This window comes from Cynocephalus volans, chromosome 7 (genome assembly GCF_027409185.1).
Source record: "Cynocephalus volans isolate mCynVol1 chromosome 7, mCynVol1.pri, whole genome shotgun sequence".
Classification (NCBI taxonomy): Eukaryota; Metazoa; Chordata; class Mammalia; order Dermoptera; family Cynocephalidae; genus Cynocephalus; species Cynocephalus volans.
The window spans coordinates 34,805,831-34,815,981 of record NC_084466.1 but is presented as its reverse complement, the minus strand read 5'-3'; the positions used below and the strand labels follow the sequence as shown (position 1 = coordinate 34,815,981).

At 35.4% G+C, this 10,151-nt stretch overlaps 1 non-coding gene across 1 annotated transcript; it reads right to left on the bottom strand.

Annotated features, from left to right (window-relative positions):
- Positions 1 to 9,023: 9,023 nt before the first annotated feature.
- Positions 9,024 to 9,206, bottom strand: LOC134382874 (small Cajal body-specific RNA 16). The gene has a single exon (XR_010024136.1). It is a non-coding gene; the product is annotated as a small Cajal body-specific RNA 16 (non-coding RNA).
- Between the last annotated feature and the right edge of the window lie 945 nt (positions 9,207 to 10,151).

Sequence of the window (10,151 nt, the reverse complement as noted above, 5' to 3'; positions counted from 1 at the left end):
ATTGGAGATAGAAAATGTGAGAGGATGGGGCATTAAAGTAAGTAGAATTGTGCAGAATCAATGAGAACATTATATTCTTGTCCTCATTCATCCTACACGGAAATCATCATGGTGGCATCTTATGGTTTCTAATTATGATATATTATTTGTCAAAAAGAACCTCAATATGCTAATTCATTGTTACTATTCCCTTCCCAAGAGGGTGAACTTGGAAGATAGTGACATTTAAACTTCGTTACTTATTACCAGCTCTTGGAAAATACATCCCTACTTACAAGTCTTTAGACATACACATATACATGCATGCATAAATACATAGCTGAGGAAGAATGAAAATAATTATCAGTTGATATTGGGCTTTATTTATTACATCGCTTTAAATTTAAGACTTTCTAAACTGTATAGCTATTCTCTTTTAAAATTCAAGTTTTTTTAGCACATAAACTGATATTAATATCTCATATTTGTGTCATGCTATAGCTTTAAATATAATTTCCAAAATATAACTATAAATAATGAAGTACCATCCCTATGTTCTAGATGAGGAACTGAAGTCCAGAAAGGTTAAAAAATGTGCCCAAGGTCACAAAATTAAAATATGGCTAAGTGCTGTATTTCATTCTATTACCATTTCCAATCATGTAGAATAGAGTCTCTAACCCGTGTATGTACACAACCTTTCAGACAGAACTTGAGGGAATTCTTTTTTAAACAACTTGGGCACATTAAATAATCTCTCTACCCCTCAATGTCCTCATCTCTAAAACAGGTGGTAATACTACCTGCCTCACAGGATTGCTGTGAGTTAATTCATGGGAACTCTTAGAACAGTGCTGATTACATAGTAAGAGCTCAGTAAATGTTGACCACTGCAGAGACCACTGATCTTTGTAGTCTTTTCCTTAGTCCATAAATAATCCGTCCTTTTTTTGAATTCTAATTCAGTTTTCTATTCCTCCAGTAGGTCTCAGTTTCATGTCTTTGGGGTAGATTATTTTTCAATCTACCTTCCAATCTACTTTTATTTATGCATATGTATTGTTTATGTATCTATGTATACCTAATTTGGGTTTTGCTTTTTATGAATTGCCTGGTCAAACCTTTTGCTATTTTTTATTGGGTTTCTGTGTCAGTTGGGGCCCTTTAGGAAGCAGAAGCCAAGATGGACGTACACAGAGACATTTATTTTGGGAAATACCTATAAAGAACAAGAGTGACTAGGAGTAGGTAAGGAAAGCCTCCAGACCTCAATGCAGATTTGACGCTGTGAAAGGAGAGAAGGAAAAATGGGTGACTGGGTAGGAGTCTCTCACTGTAATGCAGCTCTGAGAAAGTCTCGGCTGGGCCAACGGGCCCATAGCAAAGAGTGCCTGTCAGAGTGGTCCTGTGTTGGGTGGGAACAGTCAGGCCCTAGTACCCCCATCGTGCTCAGTCGCTGGCTAGGAGCCAACCTGGAGAACTTGGCTTTGGTATGAACACTGCAGTGGATCCCAAGATGTTGCAGCTATCTGACTACTACCTTTCTTGTAGCAATTTCTTTCGAAGAGAGATCCAAGTGATGTACCTCCATGGTCACTAGAGTTGCCCAGAGTTTTCTCACTGACACTAAGTAATCCCTTATATGTTTTAAATATTAATCCTTTTTGTTTTGTTTTTGCAGCTGGCTGGTACAGAGATCTGAACCCTTGACCTTGCTGTTATAACACCACGCTCTAACCAGCTGTTAAATATTAATCCCTTACTGGCCACAATGAAGGACTAATTGGTTGCAGTATTGCAAATATCTGTGGTTTGCCTGTTAACTTTGATATGTCATTTACAAAAAGGTTATTTATCATTTGCCAAATCTAATTCAAGTCTCATTTGCCTCACAGGTCTTATGCTATGTGGAATGTGGTATATTCTAAAAAGAACTTCACCTAAGATTGCTACAAGATTGTTCATATGACATCCGCTGCCGAATAACAATAGTTCACATCTATACTGCACATAGAAATTTGTGCATCTCTGAGTTTTTATCAAATTTCTGCTGCTGGCTCACATTATTTCCTAGGATAGTTTATCATTCACATACTTATTGAGCTATATAGTTCATTTATAACAGATAAGGGACTTTTCCTGTTGCCTGAGAATTGAGCCTGGGATTGTATAGAGGCTACAGAACTTTTTCTGCAGTGACTGGTGCCCATTGTCTTTTCTCAGTCTACATAAGAAGTCTGAGAGTCAAAAGAATGAGACAGTTGGGAGTTTTCAGCTTGGCAGAAGTGGTGGTATACGGGAGGGACCCGGAGAATCTTTTCTAAAAATTGGGAATACTAGCATGAAGAAAATACTGCCATTCTGTTTCCTGGTAAATATCTGTGTTAGGAGAAAATTCTTCATACCCACATTTTCTCACATACCCTATGTCTTACAAGTTAAGCATGGGCTGCCCTTTGTTCCAATCTGTTCACAGATGTTTGTATAGCAAACAGCCTTGAAAGTTAGAGGTAGTGTATCCCTTCATAGCAAAGGGCATGAATACTTTCTGTCTAGTATGATAAAGAGGTTTTCCTCTAGAGCAAAGGTCAGGTTTACTGAGTGCCTGTCTTAAAGGGATCAGGTTCCCCAAGTTCCCCAAGTTCTCTTGAAATGCAGCCCACATCATGTGCAAGTGTCATGTGACCCTCTTCATGACTTCTTGTGGGAACTGAGGCTTGGGAATCCAGCACGAAATTAATGATACTCCAGCTACTGCTCTTGCTGTGAGTAATAAACTGTTCTTCTCTGACTCGGAAGTCTTGCATTTCCTACAGCATCCTGACACTGGTGGGCTAACTTGTTAGCTTGCAAGTAAGGTAATCTTAGACTCTTCACAGTTCTTGACAGTCTGCTTAGGCAGTAGATGTGATAGTCTTCTGCGCTTATCTGAGCATAGAAAAGGGAATAAGAGGAGAAAGATGGCTGAATAGAAAGAAGAAATTGAATGCACCAGCTTGCATGACCACCACTGGATGGAGTATACAAGTTATCTGTTGCCACAATAATGTCACATAGTGAACAACAATACAATTTCAGTTGCTACAACAAGCATTTATTTCACTCAAAAGTGTAAGAGTTTCAGCTGATCTGGGCTGGGTTCATTCATTTTTCTAGGGATTGATGGCTATCGAATGACCTAGAATATCTTCAACTAGAATAGCTTTGGTATTTCTGATCTTGAGACCAGTGGGTCAGCTCAAACACAGTTTTCTCATGGTGATGACAGTGAGCAAATGCATAGAAGCCCAATTGCATCAACAGTTTCCAAGGTCTCCTTGTGTGATGTTTGCTAATAACCCATTGTCCAAGAAAACCTCCAACCCAGAAATACCATTAATTAAAGAAAATAAAGCCATCTTGGGACAAAGAAATCTAAAGACAAATCCAGGCTCAAGGAATAGGAAGATAAACTCCATGTCTTTAGTGAAAGAATCTGCAAAGTCATGTTAAAGGGTGTGGATACAGGGAGGGAAAAAGAATTGGGGTTCTTTATGCAATCAATCTTCCAACAAGACAAGGATATATGAGTTTCCATGGGTCCAGTGGGTAGGATGGAATAGAGCTGGATATGAGTCATCTACTCAGGATACTGCTTTGGATCACTTCCTGCCAGAAAAGGGGACTCCAGTATCTCGAGACTGTGGGTGTCCCACAGATTGTGGAAGCTCGTGAGTTGGAGGGGGAGGTAAAAAGAGACTGACTGGAGTCAGGTCTCCCACAGTTTAGGAAACTGTGTAGTGGGGAAGCCCTTCACAGTTGCCAAGGAACTCACACATGTGCCACATGAGAGAGCCAGTGTTTTGGATGCCTGGGACAGAGAATGTTCATGACCAGTCCAGTAATGAGAACTAATCTAGAAAGGAACTCCTCCTCACTGGTCAATTTTCCTTAATCCCATTTTCCCACCCCCAACCGCACTGAACCTATACCCTGAAGAGGAAAGGAGAGAAGTGAGTGAGCAGGCAGCATCTCTCTTCACATTTTAGACTCTTTAGCTACTGGTCAAGCCAGCAGTGGGGGAAGGAGGGAGAAGAGGCAGAGGGGAAAATGACTGAATCTAATGGAATATGGAATCTGCTTAAGATATTGTTACCAGAGCATGGTTGATTAAAGAAAAAAAAAACTTATATTCATACCTCTCCTGAATTGCTGCTGCTTAATAAGCCAATTACATAATAAAATATACTGATTATTTCATTTTAGTTGACCAGTCAGCATTTAAGGAATATGATGATTATTTATCCCAAAATTTAGACCCAAAGGAAATGCAAAATGTTGTCTGCAGACAAATGCATTTTAAAAATAAATGAATCCGAGGATTCGTCCTTTCATAGGAAACATTACCACCACTACTTTAATAAAAGATGACTAAACCTTGCCATATAAAAATCAGGTTTACAGCCTTTTTATTATAAAATTGATGTGTGTTCATTTATAGGGAATTTTGGAAATGCAGTACAAAAACCTCATCTATAATTTCACAACCCAGAAATGAGATCATATTTTGGTGTATTTTAATATTTCTTCTCTGTGTGCATATATTTTGAAAGATATTTTAAGATTATACTGTCTATTCAGCATTATCTCTTGCTTTTTTAACTTAAATTTATGTTGTAACCATTTTTATATAATTATTTGAGAAATTAATTTTAATGGCTATGCAATAAGCAATGTATGAAAGTGCCATGTTTTATTCAACAATTCCCCCTTTGTTCAATTGTTTCCCTTCCTTTGCTGTTATAAATTATGTTGAGATGTACGTTGTTCTCCATAAAGTTTTGGCATTACCTCCAATTTTATTTCTGTTGGGCTAGATTCCTAGAAGTGGAAGTACTAGAAGAACAGGTGTTCTTTTTAAGGCTTTTGCATACGGTGCGTTCCTTTGGAAAAAGATGATCTTCATTTTAACCCCCAAGAACAATTTTCAAAGTATCTATGTCACAGTACTCTCTCTAGCATGAATATAAGTTTGCCAAGTTGAAAGGCAAAACAGACATACCATTGTTTTTATTTGTCATTTTTGTTTGTTTGTTTACTAAGGGGGTAAAATAAAAATATATATTTAAAATACATATGTGTGTATGTGTGTGTATATACACCTTTTGTACTTTATCTTTTGGGAACTATTTGTTCTTTACTTTCTAACCACCACTGGCAATTCTAAAAATTCATTGCATTACGTTCTGTTTTTTAGGTTAATTAAATAATAATCAATTTGTCTGATATTACATTTATTAAAAGCTCAGAAATCCCATGTCTTATGAAAGTCTGCTTAACTTATGAATTTATTTAGGCTGTTGAGGTAGTTCAGCCTAGCAAATATAGAGCATTAAGTTGGAGCCAGAGAAACCTGAATTCAGAACTTATTTTTGCCACTTAATAATTCTGTGTGATCTGTATCCATACTTCTCTGTGCCTCAATTAACTCAGTTACAAAATGCAGAGGATGATCTTTGTCTTCTAGGGTTCTTATGAGAATTAAACAAGATGATACATAAGAGAATCTAACACATTAAAGGTGTACAACATTCTATTGTTCTTTAAAATAAAGCCATGAGAGAACATCTAAATATGCAATGGAAAACTAATTAATGTGGAATACATAATTACTTTATGCTTTCAGTTTCTTCCCATAATGTATTAGCTTTTTAAAAAATGATGGCTGTTATATTTCCTGTCAATAGAGGTAAAAAATCTCAAGTTAATATATAAAAAACTCACTCTATAAACCACTTCCTCTTCTTATTTCCTTTTTAATAGTCCTGTAAACTTTGACATAGTCTTTCTTTCCTTTCTTTTTTTCTTTTTTATTTTTAAAGCTTCTTGTTCTTATTCGATGTTCTGCTCAGTTCATTTTTTTCTTACTAACTAGAATTCTTTCTTCATCCTTGACTAAGTACTACTTTACTTATTAAACTCCAAGAAGCTCAGCCTGCTGATTGACATTCTTGCTTTACACTCAACTCGTCCTCAAGACAGATTACTGAGCATCATTTCTATTTATAAACAAATTTCACAATAGGTATGAATTAACTGAATGAAGTACTGGCAGGACAGGTTCTTCAGGTGATGCTGGTTATAAGATACAGTCTGCATTTCATATTAAAAATCAATTTGTTTTTTATAGAAAGAAACATATCCAAAACAATGCTGTTTCTCAGAACTGTTTCTGAGAGTGTATATTCATCCACAGAAAGATTAGAATTTTATTAAGAATTTCCATTTCTGATATTCTGATGGACTAAATACCTCTGAGAGTATCTTCTTTTATGAATATTTAGTTCTGGACAGGAATATTTAACTCTGGACAGCCATTAATGGTTTTGCAAATGATAGGGGAACTCTTGAGAGATAACCTTTAAAATACAAAAACAAAACAGCAAAGCTGGGGCTAGAGCTTTTTGCATATGCTTGAAATTTTACATTATAAATTTTAAAAATATCAAGATAGTTAGGGAGGATTTAGGGGTATAGGATGGGGAAAAGCATATATGTAGATTTAATGTTATTAGTGATCTAGGTGTCAGATTAGGTGATAAATTTGTGGGTATTATATTATTTTTATAACTTACATATTTATTACATGTATTATTTATTTAGGGTTATTTAGTTTTAAATGAAAATTGTTAAATTTTCTGACAACTTTTTATTTCAAAATCCCAAATATAGAGAAAAGTTGAAAGAATGATACAAAAAAATTCATGTACCCCCCACTAAATTCAACATGTTATAAAATTTTAAAATATACATGCATAAATTTATCTTCTTGCTGAACTATTTGAGTCATTTGCAGACATATGAAACTTCACTTCTAAATACTTTGTCATGCAACTTGTATGAATAAGAATGTTCTACTTAATCACAATGCCATTATTACACCCAAGAAACTTAACATTTTCATAATATTATTTAATATCCAGTTTATACAAACTCTTCCAATTGTCTTCAAGTGCCTTTTATAGATGTATATTTGAATGTGTTGAATTTGACAGTTAAATTTGATCGTTATTTTGTTTCTTTTAATCCAGAGTAATTCTCAACCAAAATTCTTTTTTCATAACATTGACTCTTTTAAGAGTTCAGGCCAATTGTCTTATATATTTTGTCCTGTATCTTGGTTCTTTCTGTGAGGTTGTTTAACCTGTTCTTCTATTTGCAGTATTTCATGCAGACTAAAATTTGAGTCTAGACTTGATTAAATTCAAGTTAACCCTATATGTCAAGAATACGTCTTTCACAATTTGTTATCAGGACTTTACATGTTATCAGGAGACATATAAAGTCAGGTTGTCCCATTACTAATGATACTAAAAGTGATAGTTAGGGTTGGATGATGACTGCCATATCTCCACATTATAAAGGTGCATGCATTTTACTTTTTGGAATTAATAAGAAATCCCAGAGGTGATACTTGGGCAGTGTAGGAATACCTTGTTCTCCCACCAGCCTTCCACGCAACAGTTTTAGCAGTCATTTACCAGGTATTGCAAAATCATGGTTTTCTAATCTTGTCATACTAAACAAATTTTTTCAGTACCTTTTTTGTTTTTTAAAGAACTGTATCAGTGTGCTACAGCTTTAGCTTATCTGACTGAGTTAAATTTAGCATGATTATCATATATTATTATTATTCTATCAGTAGGTGGACCTAGAAACATTATTCTTTAATATGTGTTATGGAGCGAATCATGTCCCCCGCTATTCATATTGAAATTCCTTTTTTTTTTTTTTTTAGGCAGCTGGCTGATATGGAGATCCAAACCTGTGACCTAACAAACTGAGGCTAACCAGCCAGCCCCATATGCTGAAGTTCTAACCTCCAATGTGGTAATATTTGGAGATGGGGCCTTTGGGAGATAATTAGGTGAGACCCTCATGATGAGATTAGTACTCTTAAAAACAACAAAAAAGAGACACCAGAGAGCATTCTCTCTCTCTTTTTCTCTCTATCACATGAGGACACAGCTCGAAGGTGGCTATTTGAAAGCCAAGAAGAGGGCCCTCACTAGAATCTGACCAGGCTGGCACCCTGATCTCGGACTTCCAGCCTCCAGAACCGTGGGAAAACACATTTCTGTTGTTTAAAGCCCGTGTGTGGTATTTTGTTATGGTTACCCAAGCTGACTAACACATACAGTTTTCTAGGTATTATAGAACCCTTTTCCCATCTACACCCCTACCAAATTTCTTGCATATTGCCAGACATTTTTTTTTTTTTTTTTAGAAAATGCGACCCTATTCTCTGAATTAAACACTCTGGAAAACATTGGGCTGCATATTTATTGCTGTTTCTGTGTAGTCATTGCAGTGCAGACGGAGGGGATCCTAAACAAAGGTTCTCATGGTTGCCTTCTCCACGGAGCCCAAAGGGGCTAACTTTTCACTATTACAGATAATGAATATCATTGACTCTAAGTCTTTCTGCAAACTTTTTATTCCTCGGGATAAATTTTTAAAGGTGGAAAAACTTGGTCACAGTTATAAACCTTCTTTAAGGCTTATGATCCGAATCGCTGGTTAGCTTTCCAGAAAAATTATACTAAGTTCCACTTATCCGTGCTGTTTACAAGTGTTCAGTTAAATACCACACTCCTCGATGCTAATTATTATAATTAAAAATGTTTTATGAATAAATACGAAAATATTTATTTGCCTGTCTTTGATGATATATGTTTCCATTTTTAATTGGGCATTTGTGTTTTTTCTGTAAATTGTTTTGGTCATGTCATTACCAATTTTTCTATAGCAGTTTAAGCATTTTATTGATGATGAATGTTGAGTGAGACTATATGAGGTTACATCTTACTGCAAATTATTTTTTACAATTTGACTTATGAGGAAGACTGTTTTATTAGAGACGCCATGGTTCTACCAGCATTAAAAGGCCACTAGGAAATGTGGAGAAAAATGTTTTTCTGCATCTTGTTTTTAGAAAGCTCATTTCTAACATATACATGTGAGAATCAATGAGGCTAAGTGTATTTTATTTTATTTATTTTTTGTCCTGTTTGTAGTATCACACGTGATTATCAAACTGTTGCTAGAATGCTCACATCTGTTACCACAAATTCAAAACCCAGGAAAGACTTCTCCTGGGAAATTATTTTAGGTCAGGGTCTGGCTGCCTGGTGTAAGGCTGCACCCACAACTGGACAGGTGCTAAGGAAGTTTTAAATCAATGCCATTTCTAAGTGGATATTTAATTTTAGTAAATATTTTGGTAAGAATCTGAATGTATTTACTAAGTGTCCAAATCATAGCAATATACAGGGAGCAAATTTTAAACTATTTTTCCATTGCTATTCAACTCCTTTGTCAAATTTCCTTATGGCATTTTGATAGGGTCATGCTATCAATTATCAGAGTCACAAATACATGGATATACAGTAGAAGTTTTAAAATTATAATTCTTCTAGGCTTATTTTGAAATTGGAGTTTTTGAAATTTAAAGCTTCTTCTTTAAGCACATTTTTTTCCCTTCTGCAGGCTTTGCTAACTTGAAACCTCTCCCTTCCTTATATGCTTCCTCAAAGATGAGATGAGAAAACTAATAATGTTCAACGCTGACTACCAATTGTGTTAAATGATGTTACTGTAGAGCATAGCCAGATGGAAGCTTCTTTTTATTTTCTGTAGTGAGTTCATCTTAGGGCCATCTGACCAATATGCAGCTCCACTTTGAGGAGCTAACATGTCCCTAAGGGCTGAGACATCTGAATTGTAGTTTCTGGTACCAACGTATAACCCAATACATATCATTATAGTGACATGACATGCAGAAATCTAGGATTTTGCTTTGATACTTATCAGTTACAGTTTTCTTTCTTTTTTAGTTATTTTTGTATTTGCTAATTCTGCTCACCCTTCTTCCAACATTATAACTCTCAGAGGGCAAAGATGAGTCTTGCTTATCACTCCATCCTGCAGAGTCTTGATGTTAATATTTGTTTTAGGAAATCAAGTGGAATCATCCTATTTGTAATTTGAGTTAAAGATATTTGAAAATAACTATTAACTCTGTCCTGTTTTTTTAAAAAAACAACTCTATAATCCTGTGACAATATATACTCATGTTTTACAATCCTTAGAGTTCTCCTAGTGTTTAGTTTAAATTCTCCCTGCTATAATTT